This window comes from Phyllobates terribilis, unplaced genomic scaffold (genome assembly GCF_046119375.1).
Source record: "Phyllobates terribilis strain yellow unplaced genomic scaffold, ASM4611937v1 Scaffold_11__3_contigs__length_659146591, whole genome shotgun sequence".
Classification (NCBI taxonomy): domain Eukaryota; kingdom Metazoa; phylum Chordata; class Amphibia; order Anura; family Dendrobatidae; genus Phyllobates; species Phyllobates terribilis.
Genome location: NW_027362771.1, coordinates 4,483,283 through 4,507,287, shown reverse-complemented (window position 1 = coordinate 4,507,287; position 24,005 = coordinate 4,483,283).

Sequence of the window (24,005 nt, the reverse complement as noted above, 5' to 3'; positions counted from 1 at the left end):
GACCAGACGCAGAAGGTTCTGACCATAATGTAGACCCTCATTCTGTAACTCCTGTTGGTGGAGACAATGAGGAAGACGATGATAAGACTCAAATACCTGATTGGAGCGACAACTTTAGTTTTTTGTCAGGGCAGGAACAGGTTGGCTCTGAGGACGACGGGTGTGATAACGCACAGGGTGATGATGATGAGGTCGGAGATCCCACTTACTGTCAACCCACAGTCAGCCAAGAGATGAGGTCAGCAGAGGAGGTGGAGGAAGATGCTAGTGACGACGAGGTCAGGTTGCGCCTTCCTGGACAGAGACGTAGTACTGGAAGCACGTCAACAACTGCATCCTCAAACACAACTCTGCCTCTCACCACAAGTCGTGGTGGCTCTTCAGGTCGCATGGGTGCTAAGCCTTGCATAGCCTGGGCATTTTTTCAGATCAATAAAGATGACCCAACTCGTGTTATCTGTAACATTTGTCAGCAAAAGCTAAGTAGAGGCCAAAAAATACATAGTTTGAGTACTTCATGCATGAACCGGCACATGGACATGAAGCATAAGTTGCAGTGGGAAGCTCAGTGTGCTACAATGCGGCCTAGCCGGCCGGGCCAACCACCGTCTGCCATATCTTGTGCATCCGCGGCCTCTTCATCCTCTCTGACTGGGGGGACAGCAGTCACACCTGTTTTGGGGCGCAGACCTGCCACCTCTTTACCCGCAACAGCCAGCGTGATTGGCAGGTCATCATTTTCTTTGGAGGTGGTAACACCAGCTGGTCTTGAGCGCTGTCCGACATCGATAGCACCACCTTTGGATCAAGGCAACCTAACATGTCCGCCTGCATCTTCCTCACAGACCGGCAGTTTGCCGGGGACACCCTTATCAACCCCGTCTAAGCACAATAGCCAGCCCTCGGTCCCTCAGATGTGGACAAGTAAAAGACCATTTCCTCCTAGCCATGAGAAAGCTAAGAGGTTGAATTTCACCATCTGCAAGCTCTTGGCTACAGAAATGCTGCCTTTCCGCCTGGTGGACACAGAGGATTTTCGAGACCTTATGTCCGTCGCAGTGCCCCAGTACCAGATGCCCAGTCGGCACTACTTCTCAAAGAAAGGTGTGCCTGCGCTCCACCAGCATGTCGCACACAACATCACCGCTTCTTTGAGAAACTCTGTGTGTGACAGGGTGCATTTCACCACAGACACTTGGACGAGTAGGCATGGACAGGGGCGTTACATGTCGCTGACTGGGCACTGGGTAACTATGGTGACAGCAGGACAAGGGGCTGCTGTCCAAGTCTTGCCGTCCCCACGAGTTGTGCGTCAATCCTCTTTATGTCAAAGTTCCTCCACTGCTTCTGCCTCCTCAACCTCCTCTCGGTCTTCCACCTGCACCCAAAGCCTGTCTGGTCATGCCACAAGCTTTCTAACTGCGCAGAAGGGATCCTGCACACCTCCTTACTATGCTGGCAGTAGGGCTCAACGTCATCAGGCGGTTTTTACATTGAAATGTCTGGGAAATGTGAGTCACACAGCTGAGGAGTTGTGGTCAGCTCTGGAGAACCAATTTCATGAATGGTTGTCTCCACTGGACCTGAAACCAGGGAAGGCCGTGTGCGACAATGCTGCAAACCTGGGTGCGGCCCTTCGCCGGGGCAATGTCACACACGTGCCTTGTATGGCTCACGTGTTGAACCTGGTTGTCCAGCAATTTTTAGCCCACTATCCCAGACTAGATGGCCTTCTGCAGAGGGCACGGTCGCTGTGTGCTCACTTCCGCCGTTCGCATCCCGCAGCTCAGCGACTTACATCTCTACAGAAGTCGTTGGGCCTGCCACTTCACCGGCTAAAATGCGATGTGCCTACCCGGTGGAATTCAACTCTGCACATGTTGCAGCGACTGTGGCAGCACCGACAAGCCCTGGTGCAATACGTTCTGACGTATAGCCTGGGCCAACGAGATTCAGAGGTGGGGCAAATCACGCTGGAGGAGTGGTCTCAGATCAGGGACCTATGCACCCTTCTGCACAGTTTTGAAATGGCGACGAAGATGTTTAGTGCTGACGATGCCATTATTAGCATGACTATTCCGGTGATTTACATGCTGGAGCACATGTTAAACAGAATTTGGAGTCAGGTGGTGGCACAAGAGGAGGTGGAGGAAGTAGAGGAGGAGGAGTTGTATGCGGAAGGGCTAACATCTGCAAGGTCCAGACGGTCGGCAGCACCAAGGCGGCAGGCATGTGAGGGTGGGGGAGATGGTTTTACCAGGGCGCATGGTAGCAGCCAAACTAGTGAGGAAGGTGCAGGAGCCCAGGAAGAAGTGGAGGACGAACTGATGGAAGACTCATCAGATGAGGGAGACCTTGATCACATTTCTGTTGTGCGAGGTTGGGGGGAGAGGACAGAGGAAGGAAGCATGATTGTTACCTCACCACCAACACAACAGGGACTTGGTGCTCCTGGATGCGCAACACACATGAGTGCCTTCTTGCTGCACTACCTGCAACATGACCCTCGAATTGTGAGAATTAGAAATAATCCTGACTACTGGGTTGCCACACTGTTAGATCCCCGGTACAAAAGTAAATTTGCAGAAATTATTCCTGCCATAGAAAGGGATGCACGCATGCAGGAGTATCAGCAGAGACTGTTGCAGAATCTTACATGTGCTTTTCCACAAAATACCAGTGGTGCACGTAGTGAATCTCACAGTTCCAACTTGCCAACCGTGGGACCGTCAAGTGTTCAGCACTCAAACCGTAACAGAACCACAGTATCTGGTGGTAACATCAATTTTGCGGAATCATTTCACCACTTTTTTAGCCCATCCTTTGCAAGGCCACAGGAGACAAGAAGTCTGACACATAGTCAACGCCTAGAGACGATGGTACAGGAGTATCTCCAAGTAAACATTGAAGCCACGACTGTGTCACTGGACCCTTGCTCTTTTTGGGCTTCCAATCTGGATAAATGGCCGGAGCTAGCCACTTACGCCTTGGAGATCTTGTCATGCCCCGCAGCCAGCGTTCTGTCTGAACGTGTGTTCAGCGCTGCTGGTGGTGTGCTGACAGGTAAGCGCACGCGGCTCTCCACTGATAATGTAGACAGACTCACGTTCATAAAGATGAACAAATCATGGATCCGAAACGACTTTTCTACCCCTGTGTCATCCTGGGGAGAGTAAAAGCTTGATGATTGGTTAAAATCACCCTACCAACCGTTTTAAGCTTTCAAATTACTAATCATGTTTATCTGTATCTTGACTGGAAAATAATTTGGGCTTTGTAGCAGTGTGCAGCACTGATCCTATTAGGCCATCTATAATAAGCTTCACCAGATTTAAAATTAAAAATAATTTTTAGCTGCATCTAGCCCGGAAAATAATTTTGGGGCTCCGAGATGCGCAAGACACATAAGTGCCTTCTTGTTGCACTACCTGCAGCATGACCCTCATATTGTCAGAATTTGAAGTAATCATGACTACTGGGTTGCCACACTCTTAGATCCCCCAAACTTTTCGATCAACCTTTTCATTTTAATAAAGACCAAAAAAATGGTCATTTTTGAAATTATAAGCATTAGCAGGTTGTTAGAAACTGAAATCAAACAGTTTTCAACTCAAAACTTTATTCTAGGTGATGTTACATTTTCACATAGGACCCCTTGTTCGAAAGGAGCTTCTGAACTCTCTCGTCCATTGAATTTGTCAGGTTTTGGATGGTTTCTGCTTCAATTGTTTTGCATGAGGACAGAATACCCTCCCAGAGCTGTTGCTTAGATGTGAACTGCCTCCCGCCATCTTAGACACTCCTTTTAATGATGCTCCAAAGGTTCTGAATGGGGTAGAGGTCAGGGGAGCATGGGGGTCACACCATAAGTTTGTCCCCTTTTATGCCCATATCAGCCAGAGATGCAGATGTTTTATGTGCAGCATGAGATGGTGCATTATCATGCAGAAAAATGATCTTGCTGTGAAATACACGGTTCTTCTTCTTGAACCATGGCAGGAAGTGCTGTTTGAGAAAATCCACATACATTATGGAGTTCATCTTTAGCGCCTTCAGGGATCCTAAAGGGGCCGACAATCTCTCTCCCCATGATTCCAGCCCAAAACATTACTCCACCTCCTCCTTGTTGGCGCTGTAGCCGTGTTTGCGTGGGGTGTCCATCAACCAGCCATCCTCCACTCCAGTCATCTGGACCATCGAGCACTGCATGGCACTCATCCGTGAACAAAACAGTTTTGAAATCAGTCTTCATGTAATGTTTGGCCCACTGGAGCCGTTTCTGCTTGTGTGAAGTGGATAGAGGAGGTCGACAGGATGGCGTATGCACAGCTGCAAACCTCTGAAGGACCCTGCATCTTGTTGTTCGGGGGACGTTGGAGGCACAAGCAGCTTCAAAAACTTGTCTGCTGCTATGACAAGGCTTTTTTGCCGCTGCTCTTTCAACCTGACGTAATTGCCTGTAGGAAAGAGTCCTCAATTTGCCCTTATCAGCACGCACACGTGTGTACTGTGAATCAGCTACATACTTCTTGATTGCCAAGACACTTCATCCTGATCATCGCACAATGTTGATTGTAGTCATGCCTTGACCTAAACACTCCACAATTTGTTGCTTCTCAGCAGCCGACACATCCTTTTTCTTTCCTATTTTGGCAGAAAATGTAGGCTGCTTAATAATGTGAGAGAGCCTTCTTAAGTAGTCTTGCCTTTCATTGGACACACCTGCCAAACTAATTAGCACAGGTGTCTGCAATTGCTTACAGTGATATAAAGAGCCCTGACACACATCACCATCAATGAGTTTAACTGACAAACAAACAAATTCTTCCCTTATCACTCCTAAACACTTTTTGCATAATAATTTGGAACGCGGTGTACATGTGCTTTTCCACAAAACACCAGTGGTTCACGTAGTGAATCTTACAGTTCTAACTTGCCAACCGTGGTCTGTATGGAATTGTTCAATAAAGGGCCCAAAATTAAGATAACATAGATGGGAGAGGTCTCTATGAATAGGAATTCCTAAGTATTTGATACCCTGTGAGGGCCAGGCAAAGGGAAAGTTGGACTGGATGGAATCCTATATGGATTTAGGGAGGGAGACATCGAGGGCCTCAGACTTCACTGCATTGATTTTAAAATTTTACCATGTAACAAAGTGATCTATTTCAGCCATAACAGCAGGGATGGATATATGTGATTGAGTGATATATACTAGGACATCATCAGCAAATAGAGAGCACTTGTACTCGGTGCCTCCCACCTCAATCCACCTAATATTGGGGTTATGGCGAATTGATGAGAGCAGGTGCTCCGTCACTAGGATGTATAAGAGAGGGGACAGAGGACATCCCTGCCTTGTCCCATTGGTGATTGTGAAAGGTGATGAAAATGTTCTGACGCACCCCCTGGGCCTTGGGACACCCGGAGCCGGACCCTTTTTGGTGGATGCTGGTGGTTGTAGTCTTCGTGGCGGCGATCCGGTTCCGTGGCTCAGGGCGGTCAAACCAGTGGCGGAACTATTTATGTGGTTTTGATGTTTAAATGTCCGACTACGCCACCCGTGGATTGCGGTCAGAGTGAACCGCCGCTACAGGGCAGACCGCTAAGGCTGGTGTTGTGGGTGCAGCAGAGCGTAGCATAACTCCCCACGGGAGGAGTATAGCCTCAGGGCAGTGTATGCGGAGGATGGGGGTGATGGTGCAGGGCAGCAGCAGTAACGACACGGAGTCAGTGATGCAGTTCAGGGCCTTTACTCACAGTTCTTATTATCCAGACCACGTCTGCAGGTAACGGCTGCCCACGTCGTACTGTGCTCACCAGGTGAGGGGCTCAGACAACTCCCAGATAACTTTGGAGCGCTTCACAGGACCCCCTTTGTGTGTCCTTTGTCTGGCCTTTCTTACCAACACTTCTGTCCGGCTGCCTCGGGCCTCCTCTTGGTAAACTTGGCGCCAGTTTCCCTGACCCTATGTGGTGCCTTCCTAGCGGGTGGAGCAAGGGGCTGCGCCACATAAAATGTCAGAGCCTCCGGTTTCTAGCTGAGGGTCGTTTCCTGCCTCCACTAGTTCGGGGACCGGTCTCCCCCTTTGGCCTGACCCCTCCACGCAGGTGGATTCGGGCGTGCGGTGGCGACTCGCCCGTCCGCACCCCTGGGATCCCTTCATTCCTCGCTCCTGGAGCCTTCTCCGCTCCTCTTCCTTCCTTCTCCCTCTTGCAGGCCTGGGCCTCTGTTACTAGGCCCGCCTCCGGAGCAGAGCTCATGCAGAGCCCCTGCTCCCTGCCACTTCTGCTCAGACTTCTCTGCACTGAACTAAGATGGTGCCCACCTTTTATACTCCCTTCTCAATGCACCCAGGAACTGCTTCCTCCCTGCTCCTGCACTGCAGGATTCCCCTTCCTCAGTGTTCCCTCCCCCCACTCCAGCCAGGGACAGGGACTGTCGTGCCCATCTCAGGGGCATATTGGTCGCCCTGCCCCACGGCAATGTGGTGTAATGCATGCAGGTGTCTGGTCCTGATCCACACTCCATCCTTATCTGAGAGTGAGATATCACACCTCTGGGTGAGGTGCAATACGTCTGTAGCAACCGAGCCCTCGGTGCTACAGTTCCATTTATCTTCAGCCTAGGTGACGTATTGTGATACAGGGCCGTGATTTTGGCTATAAAAGGGTCCCCTAGACCCCTACCCCAAGTTTTTTAAGAGAATCATATATGGCGTGCCAGGAGACTCTATGGAATGCTTTCTCAGCATCCAACGAGAGTATCTACTTACAAATTTTTAACTGCATCTAGCCCAGGAAATACTTTGTGCCTAGTAGCAGTGTCTGCTAGTCAGCGGATTATCCCGGCTGTTAAGCAAGCTACACCACCTGTAGTTTGGACACTTAATTTTTTCAAAGGAAATGCTTCGGGACCACGGGATACTCAGTGAAGAGCATCAGGAGGCACCCCAAGGCATAGGGGCTGGGACTGGCACTAGGATGCCTTGCGGTGGACAGCCGAGCTCGATCCTTATAAAAGCTTTTTAACTGCAGCAGCTTTAGTGGACGCTACTGGAGCTGGAATTACGCCGCTGCTGGCATGAGACTTGCCCTCCAATAGATCCTTGTAAATGGATTTAAAGTGTATTCATTCAAATTAGAGGGACAATTTAAATTAAAAAGCTTAGAGCTGCCTCCACCACAGGGGGGCTCTCTCGACCCACCAGCGGACAGGCACCAGTATTGGGAGAGGGGGGCTGGTCGTCAGGGTTCACCGCGGCTCTGGCACAAACCCGGCGACACGGAGGTGGCACGGGCAGGAGCGGACTGGCCGTCTCGGCTTCTCACTTTTTGGATTTTAGAAGGGCATGACATGCCTATATCTGTGTCTCCCCCTCCACCTCTTTTCTTTTCGCATGACTATATGTACTTGTCACTTTTCCATGTGTTAGTTGTGTCTTCTGAGCAGTTTGTCAGCTTTTGGACACCTTTGAAGGTGTTTTCTATGTGTTTCTATGTGTTTTTGTTTGCCTGCCATTGGTTTTAACGGTGTTCGAAGGTGTTCGACGAACAGTTCGACGAACAGTTCGGCGAACACACGGGTGTTCGACGAACCGAACCGAACTCGAACACTACGGGGGTGGCTCAACACTAGTCCTGTTACTCATATACCAGAAATGGTTGAAGGTATTGGCTGAACGCAAACAGATAGCAGCTCACCCTCTTTGAATCTTCTTTAGCAATGCTAAATGGAGGAGGAAAAACCAAAAAAATTCAGAATTCTACCATTCAAAGCAGAGGAATGACTGTTTGTGCGACGACATTATTCATTGATTTTAGCCATTGAAAAACGTCCTGTTACTTATACACCAGAAATGGTTGAAGGTATAGGGTGAGCACAAAAAGATAGGAGGCCACCCTCTTTGAATCTTCTTTAGTATGATAAGAAGAGCAGGAAAAGGTACAAAAATTCAGAATTCCACCTTTCAAAGCAAAGAAATGACTGTTTGTGTATTGACATTATTCATTGATTTTAGCCTTTGAAAACCGCCTTGTTACTCATATACCAGAAATGGTTGAAGGTATTGGCTGAACGCAAACTGTTAGCAGCTCACCCCCTTTGTATCTTCTTTAGCATGCTAAAAGGAGGAGGAAAAACCAAAAAATTCCAGAATTCCACCTTTCCAAGCAGAGAAATGAATGTTTGTGTAATGACATTATTCATTCAAATTAGCTATTGAATACCGTCATTTTTCTCATATACCAGAAATGGTTTTAAGCTATTGGCTGAATGCAACCAGATAGTAGGTCACCCTATTTGAATCTTCTTTAGCATGCTAAAAGGAGCAGGAAAGAGCAAAAAATGTCAGAACTCCTCCAATCCAAGCAGAGAAATGACTGTTTGTGCAAGACTTTATTCATTGATTGTAGCCATTGAATACCGTGATTTTTTTCATATACCAGAAATGGTTTTAAGTTATTGGCTGAATGCAAACAGATAGCAGCTCACCCTTTTGAATCTTCTTTAGCATGCTAAAAGGAGCAGGAAAAAGCAAAATAAATTCAGAATTCTATCTTTCCAAGCAGAGAAATGACTGCTTGTGCATTGACATTATTCATTGATTTTAGCCATTGAAAAACATCCTGTTCCTCATATACCAGAAATGGTTGAAGGCATTGGCTGAACACAAACAGACGGCAACTCACCCTCTTTGAATCTTCTTTAGCATGCTAAAAGGAGGAGGAAAAGCCACAAAACGTCAGAATTCCACCTTTCAAAGCAAAGAAGTGACTGTTTGTGCAATGACATTATTCATTGATTTTAACCATTGAAAAACGTCCTGTTACTCATATACCAGAATTCGTTGAAGTTATTGCCTGAACTCAAACAGACAGCAGCTCAGCCTCTTTGAATCTTCTTTAGCATGCTAAAAGGAGCAGGATAAAGCAAAAAAATTCAGAATTCCACCTTTCCAAGCAGAGAAATGACTGTTTGTGAAATGACATAATTCCCTGATGTTAGACAATGAATATTGTCATGTTACTCATATACCAGAACTGGTTGAAGGTATTGGCTGAACGCAAACTGATAGCAGCTCACCTCTTTGAATCTTCTTTAGCATGATAAAAAGAGTAGGAAAATGCAAAAAATTTCAGAATTCCACCTTTCAAAGCAAAGAAATGACTGTGCCATGACATTACTCATTGATTTAAGCTATTGAAAAAAGTCCTGTTACTCATATACCAGAATTGGTTGAAGGTATTGGCTGAACTCAAACAGATAGCAGTTCACCCTCTTTGAATCTTCTTTAGCATGCTAAAAGGAGGAGGAAAAAACAAAAAATTTCAGAATTCCACCTTTCAAAGCAGAGGAATGACTGTTTGTGCAATGACATTATTCATTGATTTTAGCCATTGAAAAACGTCCTGTTACTCATATACCAGAAATGGTTGAAGGTATTGGCTGAACACAAACAGATAGCAGCTCACCCTCTTTGAATCTTTTTTAGCATGCTAAATGGAGCAGGAAAAAGGTAAAGATTTCAGAATTCCAGCTTTCCAAGCAGAGAATTGACTGTTTGTGCAATGACATCATTCATTGATTTTAGCCATTGAAAACCGTCCTGTCACACATATACCAGAAATGGTTGAAGGTATTGGCTGAACGCAAACAGATAGCAGCTCACCCTCTTTGAATCTTCTTTAGCTTGCTAAAAGTAGCAGAAAAAAACTAAATATTTCAGATTTCCACCTTTAAAAGCCGAGAAATGACAGTTTGCGCAATGATATTATTCATTGATTTTAGCCATTGAAAAACATCCTGTTACTCATAAACCAGAAATGGTTCAAGGTGTTGGCTGAACGCAAATAGACAGCAACTCACCCTCTTTGAATCTTCTTTAGCATGCTAAAAGGATGAGTAAAAAGCAAAATTATTTCAGAATTCCACCTTTCCAAGCAGAGAAATGACTGTTTGTGCAATGACATTATTCATTGATTTTAGCCATTGAAAAACGTCATGTTACTCATATACCAGAAATGGTTGAAGATATTGGCTGAACACAAAGAGATAGTAGCTCACCCTCTTTGAATCTTCTTTAGCATGCCAAAAGGAGAAGGAAAAAGCAAAAAAAAAATCAGAATTCCACCTTTCCAAGCAGAGAAATGACTGTTTGTGCAATGACATTATTCATTGATTTTAGCCATTGAAAACCGTCCTGTTACTCATATACCAGAAATGGTTAAAGGTTTTGGATGAACACAAAAAGATAGCAGGCAACCCTCTTTGAATCTTCTTTAGCATGAAAAAAAGAGCAGGAAAAAGCAAAAAATTTCAGAATTCCAGCTTTCAAAGCAAAGAAATGACTGTTTGTGCAATGACATTATTCATTGATTTTAGCCATTGAAAAAGGTCCTGTTACTCATATAACAGAATTGTTTGAAGGTATTGGCTGAACTCAAACAGATAGCAGCTCACCCTCTTTGAATCTTCTTTAGCATGCTAAAAGGAACAGGAAAAAGCAAAAAATTTTAGAAATCCACCTTTCCAAGCAGAGAAATGACTGTTTGTGCATTGACATTATTCATTGATTTTGGCCATTGAAAACCGTTCTGTTACTCATATACCAGAAATGGTTGAAGGTATTGGCTGAACGCAAACTGATAGCAGCTCACCCTCTTTGCATCTTCTTTAGCATTCTAAAAGGAGGAGGAAAAAACAAAAAATTTCAGAATTCCACCATTCAAAGCAGAGGAATGACTGTTTGTGCAATGACATTATTCATTGATTTTAGCCATTGAAAAACGTCCTGTTACTTGTATACCAGAAATGGTTGAAGGTATAGGGTGAGCACAAAAAGATAGGAAGCCAAACTCTTTGAATCTTCTTCAGCATGATAAAAAGAGCATGAAAAAGCAAAAAATGACTGTTTGTGCAATGACATTATTCATTGATTTTAGCCATTAAAAAACATCCTGTTACTCACATACCAGAAATGGTTGAAGGTATTGGCTGAACGCAAACTGATAGCAGCTCACCCTCTTTGAATCTTCTTTAGCATGCTAAAAGGAGCAGGAAAAAGCAAAACATTTCAGAAATCCACCTTTCCAAGCACAGAAATGACTGTTTGTGCAATGACATTATTTATTGATTTTTGCCATTGAAAACCATCCTGTTACTCATATATCAGAAATGGTTGAAGGTATTGGCTGAACGCAAAGAGATAGCAGCTCACCCTCTTTGAATTTTCTTTAGCATGCTAAAAGGAGCTGGAAAAAGCAAAAAATTTCAGATTTCAACCTTTCCAAGCAGACAAATGACTGTGCAATGACATTATTCATTGATTTTAGCCATTGAAAACCATCCTGTTACTCATATACCAGAAAAGGTTGAAGGTATTGGCTGAACGCAAGCAGATAGCTGCTCTCCCTTTTGAATCTTCTTTAGCATGCTAAAAGGAGCAGGAAAAAGCAAAAAAATTCAGAAATCCTTCTTCCAAGCAGAGAAATGACTGTTTGTGCAATGACATTATTCATTGATTTTAGCCATTGAAAACCGTCCTGTTACTCATATACCAGTATTGGTTAAAGGTAATGGCTGAACTCAAACAGAAAACAGATAGCTGCTCACCCTCTTTGAGTCTTCTTTAGCATGCTAAAAGGAGCAGGAAAAAGCAAAACATTTCTGAATTACACCTTTCCAAGCAGAGAAATGACTGTTTGTGCAATGACATTATTCACTGATTTTAGCCACTGAAAACCGTCCTGTTACTCATATACCTGAAATGGTTGAAGGTATTGGCTGAACACAAACAGATAGCAGCTCACCCTCTTGGAATCTTCTTTAGCAATGCTAAAAGGAGGCGGAAAAAACAAAAAAATTCAGAATTCCACCATTCAAAGCAGAGGAATGACTGTTTGTGCAATGACATTATTCATTGATTTTAGCCATTGAAAAACGTCCTGTTACTTATACACCAGAAATGGTTGAAGGTATAGGGTGAGCACAAAAAGATAGGAGGCCACCCACTTTGAATCTTCTTTAGTATGATAAGAAGAGCAGGAAAAAGCAAAAAAATTCAGAATGACTGTTTGTGTAATGACATTATTCATTCAATTTAGCTATTGAATACCGTCATTTTTCTCATATACCAGAAATGTTTTTAAGTTATTGGCTGAATGCAACTAGATAGTAGCTCACCCTATTTGAATCTTCTTTAGCATGCTAAAAGGAGAAGGAAAGAGCAAAAAATTTATTTCAGAACTCCTCCTTTCCAAGCAGAGAAATGACTGTTTGTGCAAGACATTATTCATTGATTTTAGCCATTGAATACCGTGATTTTTTTCATATACCAGAAATGGTTTTAAGTTATTGGCTGAATGCAAACAGATAGCAGCTCACCCTCTTTGAATCTTCTTTAGCATGCTAAAAGGAGCAGGAAAAAACAAAAAACTTCAGATTTCCACCTGTAAAAGCAGAGAAATGACTGTTTGTGCAATGACATTAATCATTGATTTTAGCCATTGAAAAACATCCTGTTCCTCATATACCAGAAATGGTTGAAGGTATTGGCTGAACACAAACAGACAGCAACTCACCGTCTTTGAATCTTCTTTAGCATGCTAAAAGGAGCAGGAAAAAGCCAAATAATTTCAGAATTCCACCTTTCCAAGCAGAGAAATGACTGTTTGTGCAATGACATTATTCAATGATTTAAGCCATTGAAAAATGTCCTGTTACTCATATTCCAGAATTCGTTGAAGGTATTGCCTGAACTGAAACAGACAGCAGCTCACCCTCTTTGAATCTTCATAAGCATGCTAAAAGGAGCAGGATAAAGCAAAAAATTTCAGAATTCCACCTTTCCAAGCAGAGAAATGACTGTTTGTGAAATGACATAATTCACTGATGTTAGCCATTTAAAATTGTCATGTTACTCATATACCAGAACTGGTTGAAGGTATTGGCTGAACGCAAACTGATAGCAGCTCACCCTCTTTGAATCTTCTTTAGCATGATAAAAAGAGCAGGAAAATGCAAAAAATTTCAGAAATCCACCTTTCCAAGCAGAGAAATGACAGTTTGCGCAATGATATTATTCATTGATTTTAGCCATTGAAAAACATCCTGTTACTCATAAACCAGAAATGGTTCAAGGTGTTGGCTGAACGCAAATAGTCAGCAACTCACCCTCTTTGAATCATCTTTAGCATGCTAAAAGGATGAGTAAAAAGCAAAATTATTTCAGAATTCCACCTTTCCAAGCAGAGAAATGACTGTTTGTGCAATGACATTATTCATTGATTTTAGCCATTGAAAAGCATCCTGTTACTTATATACCAGAAATGGTTGAAGATATTGGCTGAACACAAAGAGATAGTAGCTCACCCTCTTTGAATCTTCTTTAGCATGCCAAAAGGAGAAGGAAAAAGCAAAAAAAATTCAGAATTCCACCTTTCCAAGCAGAGAAATGACTGTTTGTGCAATGACATTATTCATTGATTTTAGCCATTGAAAACCGTCCTGTTACTCATTTACCAGAAATGGTTATAGGTATTGGCTGAACGCAAACAGATAGCAACCACCCTCTTAGAATCTTCTTTAGCATGATAAAAAAGCAGGAAAAAGCAAATAATTTCAGATTTCCACCTTTCAAAGCAAAGAAATGACTGTTTGTACAATGACATTATTCATTGATTTTAGCCATTAAAAAACATCCTGTTACTCATATACCAGAATTGGTTGAAGGTCTTGGCTGAAATCAAACAGATAGCAGCTCACCCTCTTTGAATCTTCTTTAGCATGCTAAAAGGAGCAGGAAAATACAAAAAATTTCAGAAATCCACCTTTCCAAGCAGAGAAATGACTGTTTGTGCAATGACATTATTCATTGATTTTAGCCATTGAAAACCATCCTGTAACTCATATACTAGAAATGGTTGAAGGCTTTGGATGAACACAAAAAGATAGCAGGCCACCCTCTTTGAATCTTCTTTAGCATGAAAAAAAGAGCAGGAAAAAGCAAAAAATTTCAGAATTCCAGCTTTCAAAGCAAAGAAATGACTGTTTGTGCAATGACATTATTCATTGATTTTAGCCATTGAAAAAGGTCCTGTTACTCATATACCAGAAATGGTTGAAGGTATTGGCTGAACGCAAACTGATAGCAGCTCACCCTCTTTGCATCTCCTTTAGCATTCTAAAAGGAGGAGGAAAAAACAAAAAATTTCAGAATTCCACCATTCAAAGCAGAGGAATGACTTTTTGTGCAATGACATTATTCATTGATTTTAGCCAATGAAAAACGTCCTGTTACTTATATACCAGAAATGGTTGAAGGTATAGGGTGAGCACAAAAAGATAGGAAGCCACCCTCTTTGAATCTTCTTCAGCATGATAAAAAGAGCATGAAAAAGGAAAAAATTTCAGAATTCCACCTTTCAAAGCAAAGAAATGACTGTTTGTGCAATGACATTATTTATTGATTTTAGCCATTGAAAACCGTCCTGTTACTCATATATCAGAAATGGTTGAAGGTATTGGCTGAACGCAAACAGCAGCTCACCCTCTTTGAATCCTCTTTAGCATGCTAAAAGGAGCTGGAAAAAGCAAAAAATTTCAGATTTCCACCTTTCCAAGCAGACAAATGACTGTTTGTGCAAAGACATTATTCATTGATTTTAGCCATTGAAAACCATCCTGTTACTCATATACCAGAAACGGTTGAAGGTATTGGCTGAACGCAAACAGATAGCAGCTCTCCCTTTTGAATCTTCTTTAGCATGCTAAAAGGAGCAGGAAAAAGCAAAAAAATTCAGAAATCCTTCTTCCAAGCAGAGAAATGACTGTTTGTGCAATGACAATATTCATTGATTTTAGCCATTGAAAACCATCCTGTAACTCATATTCTAGAAATGGTTGAAGGTTTTGGATGAACACAAAAAGATAGCAGGCCAACCTCTTTGAATCTTCTTTAGCATGAAAAAAAGAGCAGGAAAAAGCAAAAAATTTCAGAATTCCACATTTCAAAGCAAAGAAATGACTGTTTGTGTATTGACTTTATTCATTGATTTTAGCCATTGAAAACCGTCCTGTTACTCATATACCAGTATTGGTTTAAGGTAATGGCTGAACTCAAACAGAAAACAGATAGCTGCTCACCCTCTTTGAATCTTCTTTAGCATGCTAAAAGGAGCAGGAAAAGGCAAAAAATTTCTGAATTCCACCTTTCCAGGCAGAGAATTGACTGTTTGTGCAATGACATTATTCACTGATTTTAGCCACTGAAAACCGTCCTGTTACTCATATACCAGAAATGGTTGAAGGTATTGGCTGAACACAAACAGATAGGAGGCCACCCTCTTTGAATCTTCTTTAGTATGATAAGAAGAGCAGGAAAAAGCAAAAAAATTCAGAATTCCACCTTTACAAGCAGAGAAATGACTGTTTGTGTAATGACATTATTCATTCAATTTAGCTATTGAATACCGTCATTTTTCTCATATACCAGAAATGGTTTTAAGTTATTGGCTGAATGCAACCAGATAGTAGCTCACCCTATTTGAATCTTCTTTAGCATGCTAAAAGGAGCAGGAAAGAGCAAAAAATTTCAGAACTCCTCCTTTCCAATCAGAGAAATGACTGTTTGTGCAAGACATTATTCATTGATTTTAGCGATTGAATACCGTGATTTTTTTCATATACCAGAAATGGATTTAAGTTATTGGCTGAATGCAAACAGATAGCAGCTCACCCTCTTTGAATCTTCATTAGCATGCTAAAAGGAGCAGGAAAAAACAAAAAATTTCAGATTTCCACCTTTAAAGGCAGAGAAATGACTGTTTGTGCAATGACATTATTCATTGATTTTAGCCATTGAAAAACATCCTGTTCCTCATATACCAGAAATGGTTGAAGGTATTGGCTCAACACAAACAGACAGCAACTCACCGTCTTTGAATGTTCTTTAGCATGCTAAAAGGAGCAGGAAAAAGAAAAATAATTTCAGAATTCCACCTTTCCAAGCAGAGAAATGACTGTTTGTGCAATGACATTATTCATTGATTTAAGCCATTGAAAAATGTCCTGTTACTCATATACCAGAATTCGTTGAAGGTATTGCCTGAACTGAAACAGACAGCAGCTCACCCTCTTTGAATCTTCTTTAGCATGCTAAAAGGAGCAGGATAAAGCAAAAAATTTCAGAATTCCACCTTTCCAAGCAGAGAAATGACTGTTTGTGAAATGACATAATTCCCTGATGTTAGCCATTGAAAATTGTCATGTTACTCATATACCAGAACTGGTTGAAGGTATTGGCTGAGCGCAAACTGATAGCAGCTCACCCTCTTTGAATCTTCTTTAGCATGATAAAAAGAGCAGGAAAATGCAAAAAAATTAAGAATTCCACCTTTCAAAGCAAAGAAATGATTGTTTGCGCCATGATATTATTCATTGATTTTAGCTTTTGAAAAAAGTCCTGTTCCTCATATACCAGAAATGGTTGAAGGCATTGGCTGAACACAAACAGACAGCAACTCACCCTCTTTGAATCTTCTTTAGCATGCTAAAAGGAGCAGGAAAAAGCAAAAAAATTCTGAATTCCTCCTTTCCAATCAGAGAAATGACTGTTTGTGCAATGACATAATTCATTGATTTTAGCCATTGAAAACCGTCCTGCTACTCATATACCAGAAAAGGTTGAAGGTATTGGCTGACAGCAAACGGATAGCAGCTCACCCTCTTGGAATCTTCTTTAGGATGCTAAAAGGAGGAGAAAAAGGCACAAAACTTCAGAATTCCACCTTTCAAAGCAAAGAAATGGCATTATTCATTGATTTTAGCCATTGAAAAACGTCCTGTTACTCATATACCAGAATTCGTTGAAGGTATTGGTTGAACTCAAACAGGCAGCAGCTCAATATCTTTGAATCTTATTTAGCATGCTAAAAGGAGCAGGAAAGAGCAAAACATTTCAGAATTCCACCTTTCCAAGCAGAGAAATGACTGTTTGTGCAATGACATTATACATTGATGTTAGCCATTGAAACCGTCATGTTACTCATATACCAGAAATGGTTAAAGGTATTCGCTGAATGCAAACAGATAGCAGCTCCCCCTCTTTGAATCTTTTTTAGCATGCTTAAAGGAGCAGGAAAAAGGTAAAGATTTCAGAATTCCAGCTTTCCAAGCAGAGAATTGACTGTTTGTGCAATGACATCATTCATTGATTTTAGACATTGAAAACCCTCCTGTTACTCATATAGCAGAAATAGTTGAAGGTATTGGCTGAATGCTAACAGATAGCAGCTCACCCTCTTTGGATCTTCTTAGCATGATAAAAGAAGCAGGAAAAAGCAAAACATTTCAGAATTCCACCTTTCCAAGCAGAGAATTGACTGTTTGCAATGACATTATCCATTCATTTTAGCCATTAAAAACCATCCTGTTACTCTTATGCCAGAAATGGTTGAAGGTATTGGCTGAACGCAAACAGAATGCAGCTCACCCTCTTTGAATCTTCTTTAGCATGCTAAAAGTAGCAGGAAAAAACAAAATATTTCAGATTTCCACCTTTAAAAGCAGAGAAATGACAGTTTGTGCAATGACATTATTCATTGATTTTAGCCATTGAAAAATGTCATGTTACTCATATACCAGAAATGGTTGAAGATATTGGCTGAACGCAAACAGATAGCAGCTCACCCTCTTTGAATCTATTTTAGCATGCCAAAAGGAGAAGGAAAAAGCAAAAAAAATCAGAATTCCACCTTTCCAAGGAGAGAAATGACTGTTTGTGCAATGACGTTATTCATTGATTTTAGCCATTGAAAACCGTCCTGTTAGTCATATACCAGAAATGGTTGAAGGTATTGGCTGAACACAAAAAGATAGCAGCTCACCCTCTTTGCATCTTCTTTAGCATTCTAAAAGGAGGAGGAAAAACCAAAAAATTTCAGAATTCCACCATTCAAAGCAGAGGAATGACTGTTTGTGCAATGACATTATTCATTGATTTTAGCGATTGAAAAACGTCCTGTTACTCATATACCATAAATGGTTGAAGGTATAGGGTGAGCACAAAAATATAGGATGCCACCCTCTTTGAATCTTCTTTAGCATGATAAAAAGAGCATGAAAAAGCAAAATATTTCAGAATTCCACCTTTCAAAGCAAGGAAATGACGGTTTGTGCAATGACATTATTCATTGATTTTAGCCATTGAAAACCGTCCTGTCACTCATATACCAGAAATGGTTGAAGGTATTGGCTGAACGCAAACAGATAGCGGCTCACCCTCTTTCCATCTTCTTTATCATGCTAAAAGTAGCAGGAAAAAAGAAAATATTTCAGATTTCCACCTTTAAAAGCAGAGAAATGACAGTTTGCGCAATGATATTATTCATTGATTTTAGCCATTGAAAAACATCCTGTTACTCATATACCAGAAATGGTTCAAGGTGTTGGCTGAACGCAAATAGACAGCAAATCACCCTCTTTGAATCTTCTTTAGCATGCTAAAAGGAGCAATAAAAAGCAAAATAATTTCAGAATTCCACCTTTCCAAGCAGAGAAATGACTGTTTGTGAATTGACTTTATTCATTGATTTTAGCCGTTGAAAAATGTCCTGTTCCTCATATACCAGAAATGGTTGAAGGTATTGGCTGAACGAAAACAGACAGCAACTCACCGTCTTTGAATCTTCTTTAGCATGATAAAAGGAGCAGGAAAAAGCAAAATAATTTCAGAATTCCAACTTTCCAAGCAGAGAAATGACTGTTTGTGCAATGACATTATTCATTGATTTAAGCCATTGAAAAACGTCCTGTTACTCATATACCAGAATTCGTTGAAGGTATTGGCTGAACGCAAACTGATAGCAGCTCACCCTCTTTGAATCTTCTTTAGCATGCTAAAAGGAGCAGGAAAAAGCAAAACATTTCAGAAATCCACCTTTCCAAGCAGAGAAATGACTGTTTGTGCAATGACATTATTTATTGATTTTAGCCATTGAAAAATGTCCTGTTACTCATATATCAGAAATGGTTGAAGGTATTGGCTGAACGCAAACAGATAGCAGCTCACCCTCTTTGAATCTTCTTTAACATGCTAAAAGGAGCTGGAAAAAGCAAAAAAAATCTGATTTCCACCTTTCCAAGCAGAAAAATGACTGTTTGTGCAATGACATTATTCATTGATTTTAGCCATTGAAAACCATCCTGTTACTCATATACCAGAAACGGTTGAAGGTATTGGCTGAACGCAAACAGATAGCAGCTCACCCTTTTGAATCTTCTTTAGCATGCTAAAAGAAGCAGGAAAAAGCAAAAAATTTCAGAATTCCTCCTTTCCAAGGAGAGAAATGACTGCTTGTGCATTGACATTATTCATTGATTTTAGCCATTGAAAACCATCCTGTAACTCATATTCTAGAAATGGTTGAAGGTTTTGGGTGAACACAAAAAGATAGCAGGCCACCCTCTTTGAATCTTCTTTAGCATGAAAAAAAGAGCAGGAAAAAGCAAAAAATTTCAGAATTCCACCTTTCAAAGTAAAGAAATGACTGTTTGTGCAATGACATTATTCATTGATTTTAGCCATTGAAAAAGGTCCTGTTACTCATATAAAAGAATTGTTTGAAGGTATTGGCTGAACTCAAACAGATAGCAGCTCACCCTCTTTGAATCTTCTTTAGCATGCTAAAAGGAGCAGGAAAAAGCAAAACATTTCAGAAATCCACCTTTCCCAACTGAGAAATGACTGTTTGTGCAATGACATTATTTATTGATTTTAGCCATTGAAAACCATCCTGTTACTCATATATCAGAAAAGGTTGAAGGTATTGGCTGAAGGCAAACTGATAGCAGCTCACCCTCCTTGTATCGTCTTTAGCATGCTAAAAGGAGTAGGAAAAAGCAAAAAATTTCAGATTTCCACCTTTCCAAGCAGAGAAATGACTGTTTGTGTAATGACATTATTCATTCAATTTAGCTATTGAGTACCGTCATTTTTCTCATATACCAGAAATGGTTTTAAGTTATTGGCTGAATGCAACCAGATAGTAGCTCACCCTATTTGAATCTTCTTTAGCATGCTAAAAGGAGCAGGAAAGAGCAAAAAATTTCAGAACTCCTCCTTTCCAAGCAGAGAAATGACTGCTTGTGCAAGACATTATTCATTGATTTAGCCATTGAATACCGTGATTTTTTTCATATACCAGAAATGGTTTTAAGTTATTGGCTGAATGCAAACAGATAGCAGCTCACCCTCTTTGAATCTTCTTTAGCATGCTAAAAGGAGCAGGAAAAAACAAAAAATTTCAGATTTCCACCTTTAAAAGCAGAGAAATGACTGTTTGTGCTATGACATTATTCATTGATTTTAGTCATTGAAAAACATCCTGTTCCTCATATACCAGAAATGGTTGAAGGTATTGGCTGAACGAAAACAGACAGCAACTCACCGTCTTTGAATGTTCTTTAGCATGCTAAAAGGAGCAGGAAAAAGCAAAATAATTTCAGAATTCCACCTTTTCAAGCAGAGAAATGACTGTTTGTGCAATGACATTATTCATTGATTTAAGCCACTGAAAAACATCCTGTTCCTCATATACCAGAAATGGTTGCAGGTATTGCCTGAACTCAAACAGACAGCAGCTCACCCTCTTTGAATCTTCTTTAGCATGATAAAAAGAGCAGGAAAATGCAAAAAATTTCAGAATTCCACCTTTCAAAGCAAAGAAATGACTGTTTGTGCCATGATATTATTCATTGATTTTAGCTATTGAAAAAAGTCCTGTTACTCATATACCAGAATAGGTTGAAGGTATTGGCTGAACTCAAACAGATAGCAGCTCACCCTCTTTGAATCTTCTTTAGCATGCTAAAAGGAGCAGGAAAAAGCAAAAAATTTCAGAATTCCTCCTTTCCAAGGAGAGAAATGACTGCTTGTGCATTGACATTATTCATTGATTTTAGCCATTGAAAAACATCCTGTTCCTCATATACCAGAAATGGTTGAAGGCATTGGCTGAACACAAACAGACAGCAACTCACCCTCTTTGAATCTTCTTTAGCATGCTAAAAGGAGCAGGAAAAGCCACAAAACTTCAGAAGTCCACCTTTCAAAGCAAAGAAATGACTGTTTGTGCAATGAAATTATTCATTGATTTTAGCCATTGAAAAACGTCCTGTTACTCATATACCAGAATTTGTAGAAGGTATTGGCTGAACTCAAACAGGCAGCAGCTCACTATCTTTGAATATTATTTAGCATGCTAAAAGGAGCAGGAAAGAGCAAAACATTTCAGAATTCCACCTTTCCAAGCAGAGAAATGACTGTTTGTGCAATGACATTATACATTGATGTTAGCCATTGAAAACCGTCATGTTACTCATATACCAGAAATGGTTGAAGGTATTGGCTTAATGCAAACAGATAGCAGCTCCCCCTCCTTGAATCTTTTTTAGCATGCTAAAAGGAGCAGGATCAAGCTAAAGATTTCAGAATTCCAGCTTTCCAAGCAGAGAATTGACTGTTTGTGCAATGACATCATTCATTGATTTTAGACATTGAAAACCCTCCTGTTACTCATATAGCAGAAATAGTTGAAGGTATTGGCTGAATGCAAACAGATAGCAGCTCACCCTCTTTGGATCTTCTTAGCATGCTAAAAGGAGCAGGAAAAAGCAAAACATTTCAGAATTCCACCTTTCCAAGCAGAGAATTGACTGTTTTGCAATGACATTATTCATTCATTTTAGCCATTAAAAACCATCTTGTTACTCTTATGCCAGAAATGGTTGAAGGTATTGGCTGAACGCAAACAGATAGCAGCTCACCCTCTTTGAATCTTCTTAAGCATGGTAAAAGGAGCAGGAAAAAGCAAAAAATTTCAGAATTCCACCTTTAAAAGCAAATAAAAGACTGTTTGTGCAATGACATTATTCAATGATTTTAGACATTGAAAACCGCCCTGCTACTCATATACCAGAAATGGTTGAAGGTATTGGCTTAACGTAAACAGATAGCAGCTCACACTCTTCGAGTCTTCTTTAGCATGCTAATAGGAGCAGTAAAAAGTAAAAACATTTTAGATTTCCACATTTCCAATCAGAGAATGACTATTTGTGCAATGACATTATTCAATGATTTTAGCAATTGAAAAACATCCTGTTACTCATATACCAGAAATGGTTGACGGTATTGGCTTAACGTAAACAGATATCAGCTCACCTTCTTTGAATCTTCTTTAGCATGCTAAAATGAGGAGGAAAAAACAAAAAATTTCAGAATTCCACCTTTCAAAGCAGAGGAATGACTGTTTGTGCAATGACATTATTCATTGATTTTAGCCATTGAAAAACGTCCTGTTACTCATATACCAGAAATGCTTGAAGGTATTGGCTGAACACAAACAGATAGCAGCTCACCCTCTTTGAATCTTTTTTAGCATGCTAAATGGAGCAGGAAAAAGCAAAAAATTTCAGAAATCCACGTTTCCAAGCAGAGAAATGACAGTTTGTGCAATGACATTATTCATTGATTTTAGCCATTGAAAACCGTCCTGTCACACATATACCAGAAATGGTTGAAGGTATTGGCTGAAAGCAAACATATATCAGCTCACCCTCTTTGAATCTTCTTTAGCATGCTAAAAGTAGCAGGAAAAAACTAAATATTTCAGATTTCCACCTTTAAAAGCAGAGAAATGACAGTTTGTGCAATGACATTATTCATTGATTTTAGCCATTGAAAAACATCCTGTTACTCATAAACCAGAAATGGTTCAAGGTGTTGGCTGAACGCAAATAGACAGCAACTCACCCTCTTTGAATCTTCTTTAGCATGCTAAAAGGAGCAGTAAAAAGCAAAATAATTTCAGAAATCCACCTTTCCAAGCAGAGAAATGACTGTTTGTGCAATGACATTATTCATTGATTTTAGACATTGAAAAACGTCCTGTTACTCATATACCAGAAATGGTTGAAGATATTGGCTGAACGCAAACAGATAGCAGCTCACCCTCTTTGAATCTTCTTTAGCATGCCAAAAGGAGAAGGAAAAAGCAAAAAAAAATCAGAATTCCACCTTTCCAAGCAGAGAAATGACTGTTTGTGCAATGACATTATTCATTGATTTTAGCCATTGAAAACTGTCCTGTTACTCACATACCAGAAATGGTTGAAGGTATTGGCTGAACGCAAGCAGATAGCAGACCACCCTCTTAGAATCTTCTTTAGCATGATAAAAAGAGCAGGAAAAAGCAAAAAATTTCAGATTTCCACCTTTCAAAGCAAAGAAACGACTGTTTGTGCAATGACATTATTCATTGATTTTAGCCATTAACAAACATCCTGTTACTCTTATAACAGAATTGGTTGAAGGTATTGGCTGAAATCAAACAGATAGCAGCTCACCCTCTTTGAATCTTCTTTAGCATGCTAAAAGGAGCAGAAAAAAGCAAAAAATTTCAGAAATCCACCTTTCCAAGCAGAGAAATGACTGTTTGTGCAATGACGTTATTTATTGATTTTAGCCATTGAAAACCATCCTGTTACTCATATACCAGAAATGGTTGAAGGTATTGGCTGAACGCAAACTGATATCAGCTCACCCTCTTTGAATCTTCTTTAGCATGCCAAAAGGAGAAGGAAAAAGCAAAAAAAAATCAGAATTCCACCTTTCCAAGCAGAGAAATGACTGTTTGTGCAATGACATTATTCATTGATTTTAGCCATTGAAAACTGTCCTGTTACTCATATACCAGAAATGGTTGAAGGTATTGGCTGAACGCAAGCAGATAGCAGACCACCCTCTTAGAATCTTCTTTAGCATGATAAAAAGAGCAGGAAAAAGCAAAAAATTTCAGATGTCCACCTTTCAAATCAAAGAAATGACTGTTTGTACAATGACATTATTCATTGATTTTAGCCATTAACAAACATCCTGTTACTCATATAACAGAATTGGTTGAAGGTATTGGCTGAAATCAAACAGATAGCAGTTCACCCTTATTGA